The sequence below is a fragment of the Helianthus annuus genome, chromosome 17 (genome assembly GCF_002127325.2).
Source record: "Helianthus annuus cultivar XRQ/B chromosome 17, HanXRQr2.0-SUNRISE, whole genome shotgun sequence".
Lineage (NCBI taxonomy): Eukaryota > Viridiplantae > Streptophyta > Magnoliopsida > Asterales > Asteraceae > Helianthus > Helianthus annuus.
The window spans coordinates 120,823,121-120,850,540 of record NC_035449.2 but is presented as its reverse complement, the minus strand read 5'-3'; the positions used below and the strand labels follow the sequence as shown (position 1 = coordinate 120,850,540).

General features: G+C 40.3%; 1 pseudogene; it reads left to right on the top strand.

The window, feature by feature from the left end:
• The first annotated feature begins 74 nt into the window (after nucleotides 1–74).
• On the top strand, nucleotides 75–7,894 carry LOC110921761 (annotated as a pseudogene).
• Nucleotides 7,895–27,420: the final 19,526 nt, after the last annotated feature.

The following is a 27,420-nucleotide window of genomic DNA, read 5'->3' as shown; positions in this document are numbered from 1 at the left end:
ATTATGAGAATGATACAACTAGTGACGTAAACTAATTTAATTCTTACATAGAACCAACTCGAGAATTCCAGTGAAAGCTAGGGGACGTACCAGAAGAGCACAAACACGTAGCCTTATCACGAGATCCATTGCCCTTCACGATTTTCATCTGCAACCACTTACTCCTTTTTTCTTTTTCCAGTTGTACCCGTGAGATCACAGTTTGATAACCGTCGGCTGAGATGAAGAAGGGAGGTCGAAACTTGGAGAAGATGGGTTCGATAGACGCACAGTTGAGGCTGTTGGCACCGGCTAAAGTATCCGATGACGATAAACTGGTGGAGTATGATGCTTTGTTGTTGGATCGGTTTCTTGATATTCTTCACGACTTGCATGGAGAGGACATACGTCAAACGGTATTCATTTTCATCCTCAACTTTATGATTTAGTTATTATACGGGTCGGTTGGCACCGTTTAGTTAAATAAGTTGTGTTCCGGTTGTAACCATTTGACATTTGTTAGTGTTACTGCTTTAAAATGACATTTTCTACGGATTACACAAAGTGTGTGTGTGGTGGGGGGGGGGTGGGGGGGGGGGGGGGTTGCTACGCTAAAGTTTTGGTTGGCCCGTTTGATTAAACAGGTCATATTGAGGGGGACATTCATTTAGTGTCTAGCTTTTATTCGAGTTGAAACTCATTTAGTTAAACAAGTCGTGTTCAAGTTATAATCGATTGTAGTTATAATAAGTTGGCTCATCTAAACAACCATTTGAATTAAAATAAAAATATATATTCTTATGAACTTATAACATTTTATAGGTTGAGATTTTTTTGTTTGCCCAGTTATCCAACACAACTAATTAACCCACCCATTTTGCGGGTTCTAGTCTTGGTTAACAAAGGTATAAATTTCTAAACGTCACAAAATTCGCATGTCTAAGTTTACTCTAAACGGGTTCATGTCAGTTTTAGTTGTATTCATGAACACGTTTAGCTAAACAAGTCATGTGCTAGTTGACCTAACGGATTCATGGGTCGACGAGTTTAACTCATTTATTTTTATGAATTCAAAAAAGTAATTTATGTCAAAATTTTAGAATAAAGGATAAATGAGTATTAAAGTTTTATAACTTAAATGTCATTACATATATACATTTTGTGTTGTTGGTTGTAAATACGTATATGTCATTTATCATATAAAAATGCAAAAAAAATCAGGTTAAATGGGTCGTGTTCGTGTCAACTTGTGAATATTCGCGTCATGTTTAAGTTCATGTGTCTGACATGATTTTCTGGTTCGTGATCTGTTTGAGTCATATTCGACCTGCCAACCTTAACACCCCTATCGGCTAACACATCAAAAGTTGTTTCTATTAAGACTTGGGATAACTCTACAATGATTTGTATATAATAGTGTTAAATAGTGGCTTAATATATAAAGCTTGATACCACACATAAATACCTTATAAACTAGGAAAACTATCTGATCTTTGCTTTTTTGTGCACATGTGGGGGGCGGGTAGGTACAAGACTGTTATGAACTTGCAGCTGAATACGAAAGCAGCATGGACCCCACAAAACTAGATGAACTTGGGAGAGTGCTTACAAGTTTGGATGCAGGGGATTCAATCGTTATGGCCAAGTCTTTTTCCCAGATGCTTAACTTAGCCAACTTAGCTGAAGAAGTTCAGATTGCTCATAGGCAAAGAACTAAGTTAAGACGAGGCGATTTGGCTGATGAGGCGTCTGCACCAACTGAATCAAACATCGAAGAGACGTTCAAGAGGCTCGTGGGTCAACTGAAGAAATCCCCTCAAGAAATCTTCGACTCTTTGAAGAATCAAACTGTTGATATTGTCCTCACAGCGCATCCTACTCAATCCATTCGCCGGTCTTTGCTTCAGAAACATGGGAGGTTTGTACTTAATTCTTATGCAAGTAGCCGAAATGTAAAGAAAACATTGATGTCAAGTACATTATATACAGGGGCGGTTCTTAATAGAGCCGTGGCAGGGCCACGGCCCGGGCAAGTTTTTCAGCCGTAGTGCTAATTTTCCGCATTTCGATCGAAATTTTATATATACACTATGTTTGGCCCGGGCTTGCCCGGGCTTTTTTTAATGCTCGTGTCTTTCGCCCTGGCGCGTTCAACGGGCAAGATCCGCCACTGATTATATATATACATTACATAACATGAACTGTTTTATATATACTGAGACCATGATTTACTGCTTGACTCATTTATAGAATTCGGAATTGTTTAACGCAACTCTATGCGAAAGACATTACCCCAAGTGATAAGCAGGAGCTCGACGAGGCTCTACAGAGAGAGGTACATGTAACAACATATTTGGGTCTTGTATTCGACAAGTTTTGTTCTATAACCGGGTCATGTTTGATGGTTAAACCCGAAAGATTTATACGAACCTAAACAGGCATGAACCCAAAATCATGTCAACCACACGAACCCGAACTTGACACACTGATTCACAGGTTGACACAAACATAACCGCTTAGTCTTGATTTTTCTTTTTTTTTTTTTTTTGCATATTAATACAACCAAAAGTACAAATATGTATGAAACATTTACCTTCAAATTATGTGTGATTTCTTTTCGGGTGTTGTAGATACAAGCTGCATTTCACACTGATGAAATCAGGAGAACTGCTCCCACTCCACAAGACGAGATGAGAGCAGGAATGAGTTATTTCCATGAAACGATTTGGAAAGGCGTTCCAAAGTTCCTACGTCGAGTTGATACTGCTTTGAAGAATATTGGGATTCATGAACGTGTTCCATATAACGCTCCCCTTATTCAGTTCTCTTCTTGGATGGGTGGCGATCGCGATGGTAACTAACTAACTATCATTAACTTAAATATATTTTAGTAAACGAAAAGCAAATAACAAAACTCTTATCATGTTTCAGGAAACCCGAGGGTGACTCCTGAAGTTACAAGAGATGTATGCTTACTAGCCCGGATGATGGCTGCAAATCTTTACGTCTCTCAAATAGATGATCTCATGTTTGAGGTAATGTACACGTTTATTTTGACAACGGGTCGGGTAATAAGTCAAAACGGATTCATATCCAAATAAATAAAATTTTAGGGCTGGTCGGGTTTGTTGAAAAACCCAAGACGGGTTGAGGTCAAAACATGACTTTAAACCCGTTTCCTTTAGCTATTGTTTGATTGGCCTGTTACAGATAAAACATATCCCGTATCACTATTTATTAGCAAACGGGTCGAAACTGTTTTGATTTTCTGTTCTATTAATCACTTGTGGCAGCTCTCTATGTGGCGGTGTAACGAAGAACTCCGTATGCGTGCTGATGAATTGCATAGAACCTCAAAGAGAGATGTGAAGCATTATATTGGTATATCACATGTTAACTGTTTTGAACTTGTATCTTTTAGGAAACTTGTACTATAACGAGCATACTTTGAGTCATTTCTATCTTAGATAATGTTCGTTAAAAGTCAACGTCTAAGCGCGTATTTTATAAGTTTTTAATAACTTAGGGGCCATACGGGCAACCGGCTCCCGCTGTTGATTATTAACTTATACTATATTGTTGTAATATACTAACATTCACATTTGGTCCAAATGGCACAGAATTTTGGAAGCAGATTCCTCCAAACGAGCCATACCGTATCATTCTTGGTGACGTGAGGGATAAACTGTATCATACACGCGAGCGTGCTCGCCAGTTGTTGGCCAACGGAGTCTCTGATGTTCCCGAGAACATGACTTTCACCACCGTTGAACAGGTATTCAACTCTTGATATAATATACATTTATCTCCAGATTTTTCAGGATGCTAAATAGTAAATACTTCTATATCTTTTATCTTGTAGTTTCTTGAGCCTCTTGAGCTCTGCTACAGATCACTATGTGCATGTGGTGATCGACCGATCGCTGATGGAAGCCTTCTTGACTTTCTTCGTCAAGTTTCCACGTTCGGGCTTTCGCTCGTTAGACTCGATATCCGCCAAGAATCCGACCGTCACACTGATGTTATCGACAGTATTACAAAATACCTAGAAATTGGTTCTTATAGAAGTTGGTCAGAACAACAAAGGCAAGAATGGCTTTTGGCCCAACTTAAGGGCAAGCGTCCGTTATTCGGGGCCGATCTTCCCAAAACGGAGGAAATGTCCGATGTTTTAGACACGTTTCGGGTCATATCCGAACTCCCATCAGACAACTTTGGAGCTTATATAATCTCAATGGCAACCAGCCCGTCTGATGTGCTCGCGGTTGAACTTTTGCAACGCGAGTGTCAAGTCAAAAGCCCGTTAAGAGTCGTACCCTTGTTTGAAAAGCTAGCTGATCTTAAGGCTGCACCTGCTGTCATGGCTCGCCTTTTTTCCATAAACTGGTATAAAAACCGAATCAACGGTAAACACGAGGTCATGATCGGGTATTCGGATTCTGGTAAAGACGCGGGTCGGTTTTCCGCAGCTTGGTAGTTGTATAAAGCACAGGAGGAACTTATGCTCACGGCTAAACAGTTTGGAGTAAAGCTCACAATGTTTCATGGGCGTGGTGGGACCGTTGGCCGAGGTGGCGGTCCAGCTCATTTGGCTATATTGTCTCAGCCACCGGACACGATCCATGGTTCGCTTCGGGTCACTGTTCAAGGTGAGGTTATCGAACAATCGTTTGGGGAGGGGAATTTGTGTTTTCGAACACTACAACGGTTCACAGCGGCTACACTTGAACATGGGATGCATCCACCAATCTCCCCCAAACCCGAATGGCGCGCGCTTATGGATGAGTTGGCGGACATTGCCACTAATGAATATCGGTCCATAGTTTTTCAGGAGCCCCGATTTGTCGAATACTTCCGCCTGGTAATTATTTCCGAATAATCGCTATACATATTTTTTGTCTGTTTTCTTAGTTGGATAACAATTATTCAACTTTATTTCATAAAGCGTTTTTCGAGGTTTTATGCATTTTAGCGTGGCCCATTTGACCCGTTTTCTTAATGCAGGCAACACCTGAGTTGGAATACGGTCGCATGAACATCGGGAGTCGTCCATCAAAACGAAAGCCAAGTGGTGGGATTGAATCACTTAGAGCGATCCCGTGGATATTTTCATGGACTCAAACAAGGTTTCATCTTCCCGTTTGGCTCGGTTTTGGAGCTGCATTCAAGCATGCTATTGAAAAGGACTCGAAGAACCTCGAGATGATGAGAGTGATGTACAATGAGTGGCCTTTCTTTCGAGTAACCATTGACTTAGTCGAAATGGTGTTCGCCAAAGGGAACCCGGGGATCGCTGAATTGTATGACAAACTCCTTGTGTCTCCAGAACTCTTACCGTTTGGCGAGCAGTTGAGGGCTAATTATGAAGAAACCAAAAACCTTCTCCTCCTGGTAATATACTTAAACCACACTTAATCTTTGGTTATATAAATTGAATTATTAGAGGTAGCAAGTTCGATCCGTCTAGTTATAGCGAGTCTATTTGGGTTATTTTTAACTAAACGGGTCAAATAAAGTTTTGAGCTAAAAAGGGATCGGGTCAAATGGGCCTAACAGGTTACAGGTCAACTCTTAGATTGCTTTGTTTAGTAAAAATATTGTTTTTAGTTTGTTTGATAAGGGTGGGCATGAACGGTTCGGTTACGGGGAGAAAACTGGACCTATGACCGATGTTTCAATCTTTAGATTTTCATAACCGATCACTTTCGGTTATAAGATATTATTTGTAAAAAATAAGGTTAGTTTTAATGTCAATTCAATCCTATTAATTTGGTTATTTATACATATACTAGTATTAAGCTCCTGCGTTGCAGCGTTTGTTGTAAAACTGTGTCAAGTAGTACCAATGTTATATCACTGTCAGCAACTACCAACACCGGAAAAGCTCGTAAAAACAAATTAAATAAAAACGAAAAAATAACGACGAGCGAAAAGCTGACGTAAAATCTTTGAATCACGAACGCTCGTTGCAGAGAAATTAAACCGAAACGTAAAACATAGAAAAAAAAACTAAGTCAATCTAGCACCTGCGCGTTGGTTGAACTTGTTAAACGGAGAAAAATAGACGTGCTGCGACGAGCCAGTCAAACGGGAAAAAATATACGAAAAAATGTTGAACCCCACACGCACGTTGCGGTGCATTAACTCACAAAATTTTGAACGAAACGAAAAAACTTGAGAAAAATGATAAGTATGGTGGACCAAAATTGAAAATAAAAAAGAGTAGGGATTAAATTATAAAAGATGAAAAGCTTTGGGTTAAAAGTAAAAAACAAAGGGTCTAAATTTCAATATTGAATTTATTTATTAATATTAGATAAAGATAAAAATAAAAATAAAAATAAATGATATCTATATATTAGTTATTAATATTAATATTAAAAGAAAATTTATTAAATAATTATAAATAAAATTTATGAGGTTGGAGAAGAGAATGCCATGTGTCATTATTTGGACTGCGTTGCAGCGGTTTTCATAAAACCGTGTTAAGTAGTAGCAATACTATACCATTGTCAGCGACCACCAACACCGGAAAAGCTCGTAAAAACAAAATAAATAAAAAACGTGAAAAAAATAACGTCGAGCGAAAAGCATGCATAAAATCTTTTAATCACGCACTCTCGTTGATGAGAAATTAAACCGAAACGTAAAACATAGAAAAAAATAACTAAGTCCATCCAGGACCCGCGTGTTGGATGAACTTGTCAAACGCAGAAAAATAGATGTGACGCGATGGGCCAATCAAACGGGAAAAAATATACGAAAAAATGTTGAACACCACACGCACGTTGCGGTGCGTTAACTCACAAAATTTCGAATGAAAAGAAAAACTTGGGAAAGATGAAAATTATGGTGGACCAAAATTAAAAATAAAAAAAGTTATGATTAAATTGCAAAAGCTGAAAAACTTTATATTAAAAGTAAAAAGACAAAGGGTTTAAATTGCAAACTTGAATTTATTTATTAATTTTATATGAAGATAAGGATAAAAATAAGTGATATCTATATATTGTTTATTAATTAATATTAATATTGAAAGAAATTTATTAAACAAATATAAATAAATTTATGATGTTGAAGTAGAAAATGCCATGTGGCATTATTTGTAGTCTTTTATTATAAGTTAGATAAGCGTAACCAAACCATAGTTTATAAAAAAACACCATAACCAAACCATCGGTTACTTGGTTCAGTATTTTCGGTTTGGTTGTTTTAGTTATTTCGGTTATTTAGTGTTTTTTTTCTCACCCCTATTTAACGTGTTAACTGTATATTACTAATTTAAAATATGGAGAGAGAAAAAATGTTTCTGGGTCAACCCGATCTGACTGGTGCTGATCGATGAAACGTTTTGACCCGTTACCCAGCCCGGCCATCTCAAAATCTTTACAAAGTAACAAACATTGTAATTATTTGTTTTTCTACTACTTTATGTAAGATTGCTGGGCACAAGCATTTGCTGGAAGGCTATCCTTACTTGAAGCAGAGACTCAGACTACGTGACGCCTACATCACAACAATTAACGTTCTCCAAGCGTACACATTAAAGCGGATACGCGACCCTAGCTATGATGTAAAGGTGAGACCACATTTATCCAAAGATGTAATGGAATCGAGTAAACCGGCTGCTGAGCTTGTGAAGCTTAACCCCACAAGTGACTACGCACCCGGGTTGGAGGACACGCTTATATTGACCATGAAGGGTATCGCGGCTGGAATGCAAAACACGGGTTAAACAATGACTCTGCTTGCTAGCTAGCCGGTCCACTCGTGTCCTGTTACCATGTATGCTTTTGTTTATTTGGATGTATACACGTATATTGTAATGTATAAAGCAGGAACCTACGTACGATACGTATCTGTCGACTGATCATTCGATCATTTCATATTAAATATAAGGATTAGTATGGCTCGATATCTGTCCATTTGCTGTGGAGGCCAATATGGCAATTGAATGAATGATCTTGATTTGAAATATTATGGTACAAAGTATATTAAATAGCATACATAGTTAACAAGTTTTTTGGTTATGTTAAAGATTAATTTTACTCAAATTAACCCTTACCCCTAACACGTATGTCGAATCCCCTAAGATCAATGCCTGAGCTGACTATGGAGACTCGTCTACGTCTAAGTTTTACCTTCGAGATCACTAAAAAAAGAACACCGTTAGACTCGCCACGGAGGACCCCAGAGGGGGGATCCGTGACCAAGCTCTGGCATGAGAGTAATTCATATGAGCTTATTCAGAGCCTCTGACACGATAAATCGGTTGGAATAAATGGTGTGGATTTCTTACGAGCTAATTCAATGATTTCTCAGAGAATGTTGTTGTGATAGTAAATGCAGATGGTTTTTTAGGGTGTTGTTGCTTACCTTTTGTTGATCTCTTCTCTGGCTTATATGGGGATATCCACTTATCAGGTGGGACCCACTATTTTGGAGATCCGATGGGCAAACCTCTGGGCAAAAGGAATGTCCAGGTATAAGCCAATCCATTGTCTCCTGTCTGGGATCTAAAGAGATCTTCTCATTAAATGGTAGTCATCTTCTCTAAGCAACCTCGCTTCCTTGGACTTCCTTTCTCTCTCGCACAATAAATGCCCCTAAGAAGTCTTGTCACCAGTCATTCTTACCAGAACAGTAATCTATCATGAGAGCCATGCTCTCTTTCGGGTCTCCTGTATGGCCCCTAAAGTTGGTTCTTTTGTCAGTCACGACCCAACTTGTATACAATGATAGTGGGCCGACTGGTTTTGGAAATGGAAGCCCATACCAGGAGCCCAGTTAGGGGCCCTCGTCGCCAAGCCGCCTCTAGTCTTGGTCCACTAAAGCCATGTGTGGGCCTGGACTAAGTTTCTCTTTCAATGAGTCATGTGGGTCCCTAAGATATGTGATTCTCCTTTGTAATGATGATCCCTTTTGGCTCTATGTGCAATCCGACGGTTGGGTTGCATTTAAATCTTTGACAAGATGGTTGCCGCCTATTCGATCTCCTACATATATGTGCTCAACCGCATCATAATTTCCTATCTTCGAATCTTTTTTCTCTTATCACTCTCCCTTCCTTGCCCTAATTTTCTTCTACAATGAGTCGCAAAGGGAGAGTATTGATCTACTCCGTGGTCATTCCGGAGCAGTTAAAGTTGTTTGTCTCAACCTATCGTATACCCTCTGGCATTTCCCCTCGTCTGTCGGGACCTACTGAGCCGCCAAAGTGCTTGTCAGAGCGTATTGTGATCTACACTTTGTCCTTCCCGTTTTGTGGGGTCTGGTACCCATTGTCGTCTTTCAAGATGGAATTACTCAAACACTATGGGATTAACTTTTCCTAGGTTCATCCTAGTACTGTTTTTAAGGATCGTTCATTTTGAGTTGATTTGTGATTCGTTTGCCGGTGTTTTAAGTGTGTCGTTGTTTCGGCGTTTTTATCGTTTAAGGTCCGATGGATATTGGTTTACTTTCGAGAAGAGAAAGGACAGTGTTTCCTTGCCTTGTTATTCCTTTATGCCTACTACCACGTATCCCAAGTAGTGGAAGAACCGATTCATCTTTGTCTCTCCTGCGTTGTTATTTGAGCCCCTCACGGCCAGGGATCCCGCCACTATTATTGAAGATGAGGTTCCCTCCTTGTCAGATGTTGAGGCTTCCTTATGGAAACTGATGTGTGAGAATCCTACCCGTGCTTTCAATTTTTCTGAAGGGATATTAACGATGGAGGTCTGAGTCATCTTTATTCTAGTCGTCCAAAAGCCTTTTTAGATAACAATGGTGAGTAACTTCTGTTTGTCATTGCATGTTTGGTTTTTAGTTGGGGTTCCTGTATTAACATTGACTGGTGTTATCTTTTTTTTTTTTTTTTTTTTTTTGCAGAGATATCTTTGTGAAACTTGTTACAAGCTGATGTTATAGGAGTGTCTTTCGTGTTTGATGTGTTGGAAACCAAGTGGTGGAGGTGGTTCCGAGCAGTGGGACTCCCTCCCTTAAAGGTCCCTCCCCTAGGGGTTTTGAAGATTCTCACAATTCCCCAAATGTCGAGATGATCAGTAGTGGAGATGATGATCTGGAGACCCGGTTGTCTCGTAAGCAAAAGTCTGGATCAACTGTTGGTGCTGGTAAACCCGCTCCGGAGGTTAGGAGCATTGGTCCCGTCTTCGGAGCGCTAGTAATCAGAAATCTCAGCCTCCTTTGAAGACCACATCAAAGACACTTCCCACTGTTGGTAAAGGCTCTTTGTCCAAGCATTTGAAGGTCCTCAATTTCTGTGTCGTTATGCTTACTATTTTACTTTCCTTCTTCCCCTCCCCTTTTTTATGTTTGTTTAGCAGAAGTTATTTAAGACTCTTGTTGTTGTTCCAGCCTCTTCTACTCCTCTGCTTCTTCAAGGGAAGGGTTGTCACACCCTGGCTTTTGCGGAAGCATGGGTTTATTTGGTGTGACTTCTTAATACCATAGCACAATCATAACCATGCTATATGAAATAAAACACATGATAGTCATCCATACATTAAGTTTTAAAAGTTACAACAACATCATTGTTTTAAAAGTCGACACATAAGACAAGTTACAAACATGACATGAAATTAAAACGTGTTCACATGACACAACAAAAGATTTAATAAAGACACGGTATAAGACTTGTAACCCGTCCAAGCAAGGGTCACACCTCCTAAACCTGGATGACATCATTATTCCCTACGCAGCTTGACACGATTGCATACTTCGCTAGATCCTCTAATTTCCTGAAATACATGTAGTTTGAAAAATCAACAAAAGTTGAGCGAGTTCATGTAAAAGTGAGTATGTATAAACCTTTCATGGATGAATAAAAGTCCCTGGTATGTAGCAATAAGGAAAAAGAGATCACCAATGGGTTGCAAAGCCACTGGTATGTGTGAAAAGGTGCAGGAAAACTCAAATCTAGCAAATTTGTTACCGGGCTTCGGCTGGAAGACACAGTCACCTCTATGGGCCGCCCCGGCCTCACGGGTGTGGGCTCGCTACACCCAAATAGATCTATCACTCTTGTGTCCCTCGGTCCTAACAACGAGGATTAATGGCCTTAAGTGTTGTACCCACCCCTCACATGATCTAGTAGTATAAACCCTCCCTACGCTAACCATACCATGTAAGTACATGTTTGTAATAATTGTCGCATGTATTTCACCCCCGTAGTATAAAACTTAAAACAGTAAAGAGAAAAGGGGGACATGAACTCACAGAAGTGCGTATCCTGTAACGTCAATCTCAAACTCGATCCGCTGCGCGATGACCTACACGTACTAATGCCTATTAGACGAACGGGCCGTGCCTTGGCTTAGGGTTTAATGTTTTGAGTTGTGTTACTTTGATATTATACTTGTTAAAATAATATTAATTATTTTAACTTAACTTTTGTATTTAGGAAAATAGTTAGGCAACTATTTCGTATTCACACTTCTTAATTATTTTATATGTGTATTTCCTTCCCAAGGATGGGGGTATTTATACATGTACACTTTGTAATTCCGGAAAATATATTTGAAGTCCCACTTAGAAAAATATACTTAAATTATTCGTCTAAAACATCTTAATTCCAAAATATACATATTTTTCCCAAAAATATTATATTTACATCATAGATTTTCCAAAATAATATTTTACCAAAAGTATACGTATAAGAGTATTTTTCTGAAATATTACATAAGTAACGTTTTGGCGTTTCGTATTGCAATAATACTTGTGTAATTTAAATATTTATTTCGTGAGAGTTTTGGTATTATATTGGAGTCGAAATTTTATGGTATATAGTAGTTATATTATTTTATCCTAAAAATAATATAATTAGTTCACAAAATAAACAAATAATCACACAAGGGTTTTAGTATATAAAATATATATTCTAAATATATATTTAACAAATTTTATTTACGAAAATCATCCTCTGGCACTTAGTATTTTGTAATAAAAATCATGGCGAAGTTGATTTTGAAACCCAAGTTAAAAATATATTTGTAAACACTTACTAGAAAAATATTTTCTAAGTGTTGAATTTTTAGAAAAAATTCGCCAGAGGAGTTTCCTTTGTAAACGGAGGCGTCCATGCTTACTAGCATATTATTTTCTTTTGTAAAATCATTCAATCAATTTTCAATCATCAATCATACAACCTCTATTTATCAAACTTTGTCAAAAACAAGCATAAACCATAAACTTATGAACTTGAAAAATTTATAAAAACATGTAGTAACTTATTAACACACTTAGTGAGTCTTGTTACCTTCCAAAATGTGATTAGTTCCTTTAAAACTTCATTTTTAAAGAGTTTGGTTTTTCACAACTTCTAGTCATATTTTCTAAAAATATTCCTTTGTGAAATTTTCTTATTACACAAGTGTTTCTTGATATTTCACCATTGTTTTCACTATTATCCATAAAAAATATGAAGAAGATGAAGATCTAACACACTTACTACTAGCACAAGGCTAGGGGAGTTCAAGAGTATAAAAGTGGTGGATAAAAGAAAACGAGAGCGGTCCTTGAACTTCCGAACACACCAAGCTTGCTTGTATGATCTCTTGCACCTTTAGATGTATGTGGATTTCTTGGAAGATGAAGTGAGGGTGGTGGTATGGTGGTGGTTGTTGGCGGCCGAACACAAGGAAGAGGAGAGGAGAGAGAGCTTGTTTGTGTTGTTTTGAAGATAAGAATGATAATGGTCCTCAAGGTTTACTTATAAACATCTTAATCCTTATTAACCCATGTATAATGTGTTCCATTATCCACCAACACAACCAAATAAAATAATGAAAGAAAACAATGGGTGGGTCACCCATTCTGACCGTCGCCCAAGGGGGGGGGGGGGTTATGGGGTTGGTTTTCAATGGTATAGTTACTAACTAGTTAGATTTCAATGTGTTAAGTTAGTGTCTTATGTGTGCTATTGTTTATAAAGTGTGTTAGGGTGTTCGGGGACCCTAACTAGCTCAGAAAAATAAAAACAATGTGTTTGGCAATATTTTTGTGTTCCGGGTAAAGTCGGGTTGTTCGGTTGTGTGTTGTCCGTTAAAGTGCTAAATTAATCCATAAAGTGCCTTTTATAATACTTTATGTGACACATTTAATTCCCAACACTTTGGAAAGTATCTAGGACTATTTTGCCAAGTTTTTGCACTTTACTAGCATAGTTAATGCTGAATTTTGTTTAAAAGTGCAGAATTCTGCATTTAAAGTGTGTTTTAGGCACTTCCCGGCACTATAACTATCACCTAGTGACGCAGTTTTATGGTCCTCACTTCCCTACACTCCCTACTAGTGTAGTATTCTATCTCTGGCTCATACTGGCCTTAAAAACATTGTCTGTCTAGGTGCTGGCATTGTCAGCATGTTTTCCGGGTTATCTATTTACTGTGCTAACTGTGCTTTGTGCATCAAGGTTGTCACTAATGTTTGTATGAAATAAATGAAGTGACAGTATGAATGTGATGCATATGTATGTATGTAACAGAAAACAGAAAGCAGTTTAATCACAGTTGTAATCAAGCACAGTCATTAAGCACGAATTAAATATTAAGTAAGTGTACGGATACCTGTAAATGTGAGGGTTGTCACATTCTCCCCCCGTTAAGAAAATTTCGTCCCGAAATTTTAGGTTCTGCTTCTAGTTGCAGGGGTCTTGTGAAATAAATGGGGGTACTTCTCCTTCATACGATCCTCACGTTCCCACGTGAATTCTGGGCCGTGTCGTGCATTCCATTGAACTTTGACGAGCTTGACACTACTCCTGCGTGTCTTGTTAATCTTCCAATCAGTAACCTCAACTAGTTCTTCAACAAAGTGGAGCCTGTCGTCGACATGAACTTCGTCAACAAGAATGACAACTGTCTCTTGAGTTGGACTCTTTTTCAGGTTTGATACATGGAATGTATCATGAACACCATTAAGTTCCGCAGGTAGGTCCAACTTGTATGCTACAAGCCCAATCCTTTGCAGGATTCTGAATGGGCCAATGTAATGTGGATTCAACTTTCCACGCTTCCCAAAGCGTGCCACACCCTTCCAGGGTGAAACCTTCAGTAAAACCATATCTCCCACCTCGAATTCTAGAGGTTTCCTTCTTCGGTACGCATAACACTTTTGTCGATCGCGATCCGCTTTGATGCGTTCTCGGATCTGTGCAATTTTGTCTGTCGTCTCCTGGACCAATTCCGGACCAACTAGCTGTCTATCACCTGCGTCAGCCCAACAAATCGGTGATCGACATTTGCGTCCATAAAGCGCTTCGAACGGTGCGGCTTGAATACTTGCATGGTAACTGTTATTGTATGAAAATTCGACCAATGGTAGGTGAGTGTCCCAACTTCCACCTAAATCCATTACGCAAGCTCGCAGCATGTCTTCTAATGTCTGAATCATTCGTTCACTCTGTCCATCAGTTTGCAGGTGAAATGCTGTACTTAGATTCAACTGAGAACCGAGTGCTTCTTGAAAGGATTGCCAAATCCTTGACACGAATCTTCCATCTCTATCAGAGATGATTGAGAGAGGCACTCCATGTCGTGCAACGATCTCTCTCATGTATATTTCAGCTAGTTTGCTCGTGTTGTCCTTTTCCCTGATGGGCAAGAAGTGCGCAGATTTCGTTAACCGGTCTACTATTACCCAAATAGTATCGTGACCTTTGGGCGTCCTTGGCAATTTCGTTATGAAATCCATCGAAATCTGTTGGGGTTGTATGTTGCCTTTTTAGTTGCATAGAAATCTTTAACCCCTTTTGCTTTCCCGTTCAACATTTTCCCAAAAATTTTCTTTACACTTCCATTAAATGTTTTCTCGACATCAAATTCTTTTTCCTCAGTGTAAAACTGTTTTGAAATATCAACTTTTCTAATTTTCTTTTTAACTTCTTCAAATTTCAGTGATGGAAAATGTCACACCCCGATTTCCACGTGTATCACCGGTGGGCCCGGTGGGGGATTACCGTGACGTAGTTGGCAACAATATAGTCAAACCACACAATTATATAAATGCACAGCGAAAGCTTAAAGATAATTAAATACTTCAACCTCTGGTTGTAATATCAAATGTATTACAGAAGTCGAATGTATCCACAGCGGATCAAAATAATAATAAAATATTGTTCAGTCAGATACAGCATCGAGTTTGCGAGACTATTCGTGATGCATAGGAAGCTATTACCAGCCAATTTCGTATAGTACCTGCACTTAATCTTTTGGGGAAAAATACGTCAGTTTACACTGGTAAATACGTTCAACTGACACATTTGAAAATGTTTATTAAAATTGATTTGAATGCACAAGGCACAAATTCTTTTATAACTTGGGAAAATTATTAAAAATCTTGTGAACGTATTACATGTCCTTTTATGCGTTCAGTAGCCCGGATCCTGTCCGGGTTAAAGATTAATAGACACACCACATTGCGTAAAACCGTAGTATGAAAACCAACGGCTACGTCTTTTAAATAATAATGTCGACATAATATACCGGGTGTACGCCTACACCGGGATGTCGAGGTCGTGGCCATTTCGTAAAATGATGCCAAGAATATCCGGGACAACGGTCATTAACCCCCTAAAGGCTTTTAAGAAACAAGACTGTTTAAATGAGCCGATCACATTATTCAATTAACCACCTAAGCGATGGAAGATATGATGCTCAATCAAGCGGTATTAATATACCGTATCCCAAGCCCGTATAGGGAAAATAAGTTAAAGTATTTACCTTTGCAAGTATATTTCTTAATGGATTACGTCACAGATAGCTTTTACTGGGGCTCCTATTCTGGAACGAAGGTTTTAATTAACCTATTAGAATCCTAACGGGTCTTTATATTAGCCGTAGCTTAGACCGGTCGGTTTCAAAAGATAGATATGGTTTAACCGCGCAAAAAGGCGGAAACCGAGAATGGAGTGTGATTCTGACCCAACAAGTTCAGAGACTTGTTTTATATGGGTTTAAGGTTCACACTCTGGATTTCGGGGTCAAAATAATATGGTTTGACCCACATCGGCTAATTTATGAAAACTAGTTTCATAAGCCGAATCGTGCGCGCAATAGGCGCAATGGTTAACCATGAGAGTCCTACGCTTATTTCCAAAGTCAATATGCCTTAAAGAGGTTGTGGTATCAGTAGGATACCTTCCGTGATGCCCGTAACGAGTTTAAGTTAATATTACGCCCCGAAGGGGTTTTTCGGTCATTTTAAAGGCTTTTAAAGAGCTTTTCGAGTTCTACAGGAAATCCAAGTTTCCCGAACAGTTTATAAAGTCTAAAATACTTCATTTATTATTTAAAATCAGTAGCAACTGGAATCGGGTCAAAAGACCTTGTAGAACTCAAGTTTTGGCCGAAAAGGGCATATTCGGTATTTACCGAACCGTAGCCATAACCACAGGTTATGAGCAAGGTAAGAATTATTAAAAATCTTTGAAATTCCCAAAATATTATTTTATAACAGTGGGTAAAAGTTTTGGTGACGAGATCTTGGTCTAGATAGGCGTTATGCTAATTGCGCCGTTTATTACAAAAGTTTTCTTATAAATGCGCTATTTAGCATAACTCTCATTCTAAACCTCGGATTGACGTGAAACTTTAGGGACATGCTTATAATTTAATAAGCAAGGTTCTGGTCCGTTCACGTGTCCGAAATACTCGTTTTATTTTCAAAAGGCCGTTACGGTCAACCTTTAGGCGATTAACGGAAATGCGTAAAAGTCTCGGACAATTCATGAACCGATCACAGAGGTTTATACCATCATGTATCCTGGTCTTAGGAGAGTCCTAAGGCATATCTATACCTCACTAAAACGGGTCAGAACAGAAGTCAAAGCAAAAGTCAAACTTTTGCGACATTCGGCTCCGAACCGGTTCAATATATCAAATGGTCGATTCAAACGAGCGCAAACAGGTTTATATACTTCATATCATGTTTTATGAGTGTCTAAACAGGTTCCATAGCATATGCATTACAGATTATGTAAGAATCGCAAAAATAGCTTTCTGTTGACTTTTTAAGCATTCGTTTGACTCGACATTTGAGCTAGTTAGAGTGATGATCAGAGGGAACCCCTTTAGAGGTTTATTACCCACATAAATACCAACTCATAACTACTTTTGATCCGTCATAAGCCTGAGCCATTACGGATTTATTTTGAAGTCAAACCGTATTTACGACGGTTTGGTTTTTAGCTATTTACTAAGTATAAATCAAACCACAAAGGATCTAATGGACTTACAGAAGTTGAGCCTTGCTTAGAGAACAAAGAGGAATGCTTGAGAGCTTTTGGAATGACCAGATGAGTGTGTTTGAGTTGTGATGAAAGTTATGAACACAATGGGTCTATTTATAGTCAAAGACAAGGTCCAAGATCATCACACATCACTCTACAACTGATCATGGATGAATGGCATGTGTCCTAGAGGGTTATGGATCGAGTAGGGGGCGCCCATGACCCTGAGAAACCCATAAATTCATGTTTTGCCGCTTAAAACAGCCAACAGCCAACAATCTGTCGCTGGGCGTCGCTTACGGACCGTATGGCTTCGGCCTTGCGGTCCGTAAGCCATAGGCGGATCCGGTGCAATCATTCCCCCTCCTTACGATCCGTAAGGCATACCCTTTACGGTCCGTAAAGGGTTAAAAATAAATCTTTTTAAAAATCTTTTTGTAATGATTATAAAATCTTGGTAATTAATTACCTGGCCTTTCGGGTTTGAAGGGGTAACTTTGCGTATTGGCCCTCGGTTAATTGCAGTTAAGGACCTCGCGTTATTTACCCGCATTGTTAAGCCCCCGGTTAATTTATTTATTATCCGGAAAGCCTTAAATTATATTATTGACGCTTTTAACCCTTCCCACACGAATTCGATCGTAACTTTCTTGTTTTATAACGGAACTTCGCGAAATTTATATATTACATTCTAGTGAGCGTATAATACTGTTACAAAGCCTTGGGAACGTTAAAGGGTCACTCAGAGGTATAATTTTAAACATGTTGACACAGTTAACCCCTGTGGTTTGTAATCTCTCACTTTCTTCCGCGTTTCGCTTCCGTACGATCTATGATTTATTCGTTTGAAGGTATGAGCATCATTTAGGGTTACTATACAGTATATTTACCCTTTGTTGACATTTATAACCCTCGAATTTACATATTTTCAAGGTTTGTCAAAATTAGTCCTTTATTTAATATAGATGCCACGTGTTATCAAATGACACGTGTTAACACATCATTGGACACAAAAATTCGAGGTGTTACATCCTCACCCCCTTAAAATAAATCTCGACCCGAGATTTACTCAAACAAATAGGGGTACTTTTCTTTCATTGTGGCTTCGACTTCCCACGTGTATTCAGGACCTCTACGAGCATCCCATTTGACTTTTACAATCGGTACGTGTTTTCTTCGAAGCTTTTTCACCTGTCGATCTTCAATTGACAAAGGCTTTTCTACGAACTTTAAGCTCTCATCTATATGCACATCTGTGTGTGGGATCACCAATGATTCATCGGCGAAGCACTTCTTGAGATTGCAGATGTGGAACACCCATTGTGAATTCCATTGAGCTCTTCAGGCAAGTTCAGCTTATAGGCAACTGACCCGACACGTTCAATGACCTCAAAAGGTCCTATGTATCTCGGACTCAGTTTGCCCTTCTTGCCAAAGCGCACCACCCCTTTCCAGGGCGACACTTTAAGCAATACCTTTTCACCTACTTCGAAGTGAAGGTCCTTACGTTTCGGATCAGCGTAGCTTTTCTGCCTATCGCGGGCAGCCTTGAGACGTTCCCGAATCTGGACAATCTTGTCCGTTGTCTGGAAAACTATCTCTGGTCCTGATAATTGGACCTCTCCTACTTCCGCCCAACAAACAGGCGATCTACATTTCCTACCGTATAATGCCTCGAAAGGCGCAGCCTTTATGCTGGTATGGTAGCTATTATTGTAGGAGAATTCGATTAGGGGTAGGTTCTTATCCCAGTTACCACCTAAATCTATAGCACACGCGCGTAGCATGTCCTCTAACGTTTGAATGGTACGCCCACTCTGACCGTCCGTCTGTGGATGGTAAGCCGTACTGAAGTTCAAACGCGTGCCCAAAGATTGCTGGAAACTCTTCCAGAAATGAGATGTGTATCTAGTATCCCTGTCGGAGATAATAGACACAGGTATGCCGTGTAAGGCTACAATCTTATCAACATAAAGTTGGGCTAGCATATCGGAGCTATACGTCTCCTTGATGGGTAGAAAATGAGCTGATTTAGTCAGCCTATCGACTATAACCCATATTGTATCGTTTCCTTTCCTGGTTTTGGGTAACTTGGTTATGAAGTCCATAGTTACGCATTCCCACTTCCACTCGGGAAGTTCAGGCTGTTGTAGCAAGCCAGACGGCTTTTGGTGCTCGGCTTTGACTTGAGCCCAAGTCAAGCACTTTGCTACATGGGCGGCTACAGACTTTTTCAAGCCTATCCACCAATAGTTTGCCTTTAAGTCTTGATACATTTTATCTGCTCCCGGATGGACCGAATATTTGGAACTATGGGCTTCCTGGAGGATAACATCTCGTAGTCCTCCATAAATTGGAACCCATATTCGTCCGTTTAATCTAAGGATTCCATCCTTGCTAAGAGTCAACTGTTCTTCAGTTACTCCTAACTTTTCCTTAGGATAATTAGCTTCTAACACGGCCTCTCGCTGTGCAGCTAATATCCTTTCAATCAGATTATTCTTGACCTCAATGCTCTTGGCATTGATTCGAACAGGTTTCACCCTTTCTTTCCTGCTCAAGGCATCAGCGACTACATTCGCTTTGCCGGGATGGTACCTGATCTCACAATCATAATCATTCAATGTTTCCATCCAACGGCGTTGCCTCATGTTCAACTCTTTCTGGTTGAACAGATGTTGAAGGCTTTTGTGATTAGAATAAATCACAAATTTAATACCATAGAGGTAATGCCTCCACAATTTCAGTGCAAATACAACGGCACCCAACTCCAAATCATGGGTGGTGTAATTCTTTTCGTGCACCTTTAATTGTCATGAAGCGTAGGCAATAACCTTGCCCTTCTGCATAAGCACACACCCCATGCCTGTGTGTGATGCATCGCAGTAAACTACAAATTCTTCTGTACCCTCAGGTAAGGTCAACACAGGTGCGTTGCTCAGCTTTTGCTTTAGGATTTCGAAGGATTCTTGCTGCTTTGGGCCCTAAATGAACTTTTCTTTCTTCTTGGTTAGGGAAGTCAAGGGCGCAGCAATCCTTGAAAAATTCTCAATGAATCTCCGGTAGTATCCTGCCAATCCCAGGAAACTACGGATCTCTGTGGGCGTCTTTGGCTCTTGCCAATTCATGACCGCCTCTACCTTAGCGGGATCCACTTGGATACCACGCTCGCTTACGACGTGACCCAAAAATTGAACCTCTCGTAGCCAGAATTCGCATTTAGAGAATTTGGCGTAGAGTTTCTCACGCTGTAGCAATTCGAGAATACAACGGAGGTGTTTCTCGTGGTCAGCTTGGTTCTTTGAATATATGAGGATATCGTCGATGAAGACTATGACAAATTTGTCCATGTACGGCTTGCAGACGCGATTCATGAGATCCATGAACGCAGCCGGTGCATTCGTGAGCCCAAAAGGCATCACTAGGAACTCATAATGACCGTAGCGAGTCCTAAATGTTGTCTTATGCACATCTTCATCTCTGACCTTTAGCTGATGATAGCCCGACCTTAAGTCGATCTTCGAGAAGTAGCTCGCTCCTTGCAGCTGATCGAACAGATCGTCGACCCTTGGTAAAGGATATCTATTCTTGATGGTAACTTTGTTCAGCTCACGGTAATCGATGCACAACCGCATCGATCCGTCCTTTTTCTTTACAAATAGGACAGGTGCTCCCCAGGGAGACGAACTAGGTCTGATAAAACGTTTTGCCAACAGTTCATCCAACTGGGTCCTTAATTCCTTCATTTCCGTCGGAGCAAGCCTGTAAGGCGCTCTAGCTATAGGAGCTGCTCCAGGTATGATATCTATTCTGAATTCCACTTGTCTATCTGGTGGTAAACCAGGTAGTTCTTCAGGGAAAACCTCGGAATATTCAGAAATAACGGGAAGATCCTCTATCTTTGGCTTGGGCTCTTCAATTATCACCTGAGCCATGTAAATGACACAGCCTCTGTTCAAACATCTAGAAGCTTTGAGCATAGATACGTCCTCGGGTAATCCGTACTGCGTGTCTCCTCGAATGGTAAGCGATTCACCACTCGGAGTCTTTAGCACTATAAGCCTTTTGTTGCAAACAATTTGGGCCTGATTACGGGATAACCAGTCCATGCCTAGAACTATGTCGAAACCCGCCAGGTTGAAGGGAAGTAGCGATAGAGGAAAGGAGTGGTTCTTAATGGACATTTCACATCCCTCTAGAACAGTGGAGACGGTTTCTATCGTGCCGTCTGCTAACTCTACCTCGTATTTCACATCTAGGGTGTTGATAGGCATATTCAATAGTTTGCAAAATTTTTGGTCTACAAAGGATTTATCGGCGCCTGAATCGAAAAGTACTCTTGCAAATATATTATTTAGGAGAAAATTACCTGTAAGCACATTGTCGTTCAGCACAGCCTCCTTTGCATCCATGCGGAAGACTCTCGCATTTGTCTTCTTGGTTTCCTCTGCCTTCCTGGCATTCTTAGGGCAGTTGCTCTTGATATGCCCCTTTTCATTGCAACCGTAGCAGGTTGCGTCCTTGATTTTCTTACAATCCACTGTCTTATGGTCCTTGGACTTGCATAGTCCACAGGAGAAAGTCTTAGGCTGGGACTGTGAATCCGATCCAAACCTACATTTCCCAGAGTGGGGTTTCTTGCAGATTTTGCAATTGGGTCTTTCACCAGCTTGCCCATCTTTCTTCGTCTCCGACCCTCTTTTGCCATCACCGTTTCCACGGTGTTTCTTTCCTGACCTTCGTGTGGTATCATCCTCACGTTTCCTCTTCTCTGCCTCCTTGCTCCTTAGGGTCCTCAGACGGACCGCATCTAAAGTGAGAGACAAGGAGAGGTCAGTCACTGACCTGAAGGTCGTCGGCCGAGAGGCCTTCACGCTAGCCTTTATTGCAGGCTCTAAGCCCCCAATGAAACGGGCGATTCTTCTGGACTCTGGTGTCACAAGGTATGGAACCAGGCGAGACATCGTATTGAAGCTCGTCAAATAGGCCTGGCAGTCCAGGTTCGTCATCACCAGTGACACAAAGTCAGACTCGATCTTCTCAACCTCATGCTGAGGGCAATAGTTTTCCTTAATGAGAGCAATAAATTCCTCCCATGTCATCTTGTATAAAGCAGACTTACCTGATGCCTGCACCAACGCTCTCCACCATGCCAGGGCCTCGCCCTTAAATGACTGTGACACATACTTCACCACATCCTTCTCCGCACACCCACTGATGTCCACAATAGTGTCCATCTCATCCAGCCAGGTGATACAATCAACAGCACCCTTTTCCCCTGTGAATTCACGGGGTTTACAAGACACGAAGTACTTGTAAGTGCAACCCTTAGCACTGGATGCATCAGTATATTCCCTATCGCGACGAACACTGTTCTCAGCGGACGAGTGGTTGTCGTCATCTTTCTTGGGCTGTGAGGGTGGTTTGGAGTGTGTCTTTGGTTTGGAGTGTGGTTTTGATACGGTTCTGCTGTGAGACTCAGTGTATTGACGATCAAGAGCTGCCTGAACAGCGTTGTCAATCAGAGCCTTTAGCTGTGCGCCTGTCAAATGCACCTGCGCATTATCATAGTCATCTTCGTTTGTATGGCTATTTTCTCCGTTGGGGTCCGCCATTGTAACTTGTATCTGTTACAGAAGATAACAAAATTTTCATTTAGGAGTTTATTATAGGATTGTCTTTTATGACAATTCGTTAACCATGGTAACAGAGACCATATTTGGTTAACTTATTACTCACTTAATCTTAGGATTTGAATATATCCTATTTTAGCTATAATAATAATATTGGCGGCGTAAAGCCTAATCACGAGGATGTTTATAATACTAGTCGAGATTTCAGAGAATCAAAGGCATAGAGATTTGAACCGTAGTTCTTTTATCTCTTTCTGACAGGGAGTCATAAACTACCACTGTCTTTTGTCCTTTATAAGACAATTATTACGGCCCATAGGCACTACACCACTAATGGATGTTTTAATAAGGTTGGCCCGTAGGCACTACATCAAAAATGGATGTTTTAATAAGGTTGGCCCGTAGGCACTACATCACAAATGGATGTTTTAATAAGGTTGGCCCGTAGGCACTACATCACAAATGGATGTTTTAATAAGGTTGGCCCTTAGGCACTACATCACAAATGGATGTTTTAATAATTTGATCACCTTTATTGGTGATTTAACCCATGATTTATAATTCATTCAGTTGGGTCTTTGAAACCCCTTAAAGGATTATTGTATAAGAATGACGTGTGTGATTTTAACGAATCACATCTGCCATGATTGTCAACATGCTTGCAGAGGTTAACAGGGAATCTGAATCTTTTAATCAGGTCATACCATCTTGGCCGGATCTTAAAAGACACCAGGCTAGGTTTCACTCTTAAGATTCTTTATTTAGGCAGATCAATTTAAAAGGAATGGTTTTGATTTATTCCATATATAGTGATAACAAAATGAAATTCATAATATAACATTCCAAATATTTATACGATTACACACCGCCCTAAACGGGACTTTTAAATAGTACATACCTACATAGAGGTTTAAAAACAAGTGACAAGTCCACGCAGGGACTAATATAGGATAAGTGTCCATGCAAGGACTAAAAGATGAGTCCACGTAGGGACTGAAATACGATAAGTGTCCACGCAGGGACTTATTTCAAAGTAGAAATTACATTAGTACAACTATTAAGGGCTAGTGGTCACGTTTCTTCTTTTTGCCCTTTAGTAGGTTCGCTAAGCCTTTGAGAAATCCTCGGTGGCTCTTTTTCTCTTCCTCGAACTCTCTCTCCACACGATCTAGTCGTTGGAGTATCTCTTCCTGTTCAGGAGGAGAGAAACGTGGTTGTGGCGCTTGTTGCAGAACTGGAGGTCTGGGAGGTATTGGATACCCATGAGCTGAGTAGTCCGGTGCTCCCATGTTCCCATGAGCTCCGTCAGGATAGCGTGCATTATATCTAGCCGACACCACATATGGGTCGTGCTCGAAATTGTAGTTATAATGTGCTTGTGATGGTTCGAACGGGTTGTAAGCCGTTGGACCCGTGTAAGCAGGTATGGGTTGGTCGTACCCAAATGGTGGCGAATTTGGTGCAGCTGGTGCGGAGTTTGCCTCCTGTATAGGACTTGAAGGTCCTTCTTCTTGTAGTGGCGGGTAATGGCTACTACTAGAGTGTCGAGGGGTGCTGAAGTGGAAATCCCCTCCTCCTCGTGTGGACATACGAGCATTTGTTTTCCTACGCCTTGGCGGATCAGGCATTACTGGCTGTACCGGTGGCGGAGGTGGTGGCGTAACTGCCACGAAGCGTGAATCCTCGGAAGGATCTTGCGGATGTCGCGGTTGTTGTGATGTCTGTAGAGGTGGTGTGTAGTACCACTCATGTCGGTCGAACAACGCTTGGAAACTATCTGGCCCCTGATAGGGTGTGCCATGGAAGGATGACCCATCAGAGACTTCTATCGGATGCGTGGGCGTACCACGAGCAGGTTCTGTCGGATCCGTATCTTCGTCCATATGATCTTCGGAGAAATGATCTTGTGGCCCTAACGGAACAAAGCCTGAAGGTTCCTGGATGTAGTCAGCTGGATTAAACTGACCTCTGAAGTATGGAGTAGGGTCGTCGTAATTTCGGTGCGATACCGAACGTTGTAGAGGTATGAAGGAGGGTTGCGGGTTGTTGGGATCATTCTCTGAATTTGGCCCGAATGAGTGCCGGTATGATGGCGTCGAGCTGTGCGAGGTGGAATGCCTCGCAGGTTCGTAAAGGTGTCTTCGCCTCTGCGGTTCTTCACTCCTTGTAGTCGAAGGAGCTCGCGTACCTGAAGGTCCGGCTTCGTGATCGTGATGAGTAACGATCTCTCCTCTGCCTCTTCTTCCCCTTCCTCTTCCTCGGAATATCACTGGCGGCATGTTTCCTGCTTTATAAAACTTTAAATACCAATAATAAAAGAAAAAGACAAAGTTGGAATAACAATTCGAATTTGTCCTAAGTTCTTGTCTAGACTCAAGTATGTGCAATTGTGTCACTGAGATTAAACACATTAGGATAGTGTTTAATTCACTCAATGTTGGCTCTGATACCAACCTGTCACACCCCGATTTCCACGTGTATCACCGGTGGGCCCGGTGGGGGATTACCGTGACGTAGTTGGCAACAATATAGTCAAACCACACAATTATATAAATGCACAGCGGAAGCTTAAAGATAATTAAATACTTCAACCTCTGGTTGTAATATCAAATGTATTACAGAAGTCGAATGTATCCACAGCGGATCAAAATAATAATAAAATATTGTTCAGTCAGATACAGCATCGAGTTTGCGAGACTATTCGTGATGCTTAGGAAGCTATTACCAGCCAATTTCGTATAGTACCTGCACTTAATCTTTTGGGGAAAAATACGCCAGTTTACACTGGTAAATACGTTCAACTGACACATTTGAAAATGTTTATTAAAATTGATTTGAATGCACAAGGCACAAATTCTTTTATAACTTGGGAAAATTATTAAAAATCTTGTGAACGTATTACATGTCCTTTTATGCGTTCAGTAGCCCGGATCCTGTCCGGGTTAAAGATTAATAGACACACCACATTGCGTAAAACCGTAGTATGAAAACCAACGGCTACGTCTTTTAAATAATAATGTCGACATAATATACCGGGTGTACGCCTACACCGGGATGTCGAGGTCGTGGCCATTTCGTAAAATGATGCCAAGGATATCCGGGACAACGGTCATTAACCCCCCAAAGGCTTTTAAGAAACAAAACTGTTTAAATGATCCGATCACATTATTCAATTAACCACCTAAGCGATGGAAGATATGATGCTCAATCAAGCGGTATTAATATACCGTATCCCAAGCCCGTATAGGGAAAATAAGTTAAAGTATTTACCTTTGCAAGTATATTTCTTAATGGATTACGTCACAGATAGCTTTTACTGGGGCTCCTATTCTGGAATGAAGGTTTTAATTAACCTATTAGAATCCTAACGGGTCTTTATATTAGCCGTAGCTTAGACCGGTCGGTTTCAAAAGATAGATATGGTTTAACCGCGCAAAAAGGCGGAAACCGAGAATGGAGTGTGATTCTGACCCAACAAGTTCAGAGACTTGTTTTATATGGGTTTAAGGTTCACACTCTGGATTTCGGGGTCAAAATAATATGGTTTGACCCACATCGGCTAATTTATGAAAACTAGTTTCATAAGCCGAATCGTGCGCGCAATAGGCGCAATGGTTAACCATGAGAGTCCTACGCTTATTTCCAAAGTCAATATGCCTTAAAGAGGTTGTGGTATCAGTAGGATACCTTCTGTGATGCCCGTAACGAGTTTAAGTTAATATTACGCCCCGAAGGGGTTTTTCGGTCATTTTAAAGGCTTTTAAAGAGCTTTTCGAGTTCTACAGGAAATCCGAGTTTCCCGAACAGTTTATAAAGTCTAAAATACTTCATTTATTATTTAAAATCAGTAGCAACTGGAATCGGGTCAAAAGACCTTGTAGAACTCAAGTTTTGGCCGAAAAGGGCATATTCGGTATTTACCGAACCGTAGCCATAACCACAGGTTATGAGCAAGGTAAGAATTATTAAAAATTTTTGAAATTCCCAAAATATTATTTTATAACAGTGGGTAAAAGTTTTGGTGACGAGATCTTGGTCTAGATAGGCGTTATGCTAATTGCGCCGTTTATTACAAAAGTTTTCTTATAAATGCGCTATTTAGCATAACTCTCATTCTAAACCTCGGATTGACGTGAAACTTTAGGGACATGCTTATAATTTAATAAGCAAGGTTCTGGTCCGTTCATGTGTCCGTAATACTCGTTTTATTTTCAAAAGGCCGTTACGGTCAACCTTTAGGCGATTAACGGAAATGCGTAAAAGTCTCGGACAATTCATGAACCGATCACAGAGGTTTATACCATCATGTATCCTGGTCTTAGGAGAGTCCTAAGGCATATCTATACCTCACCTAAAATGGGTCAGAACAGAAGTCAAAGCAAAAGTCAAACTTTTGCGACATTCGGCTCCGAACCGGTTCAATATATCAAATGGTCGATTCAAACGAGCGCAAACAGGTTTATATACTTCATATCATGTTTTATGAGTGTCTAAACAGGTTCCATAGCATATGCATTACAGATTATGTAAGAATCGCAAAAATAGCTTTCTGTTGACTTTTTAAGCATTCGTTTGACT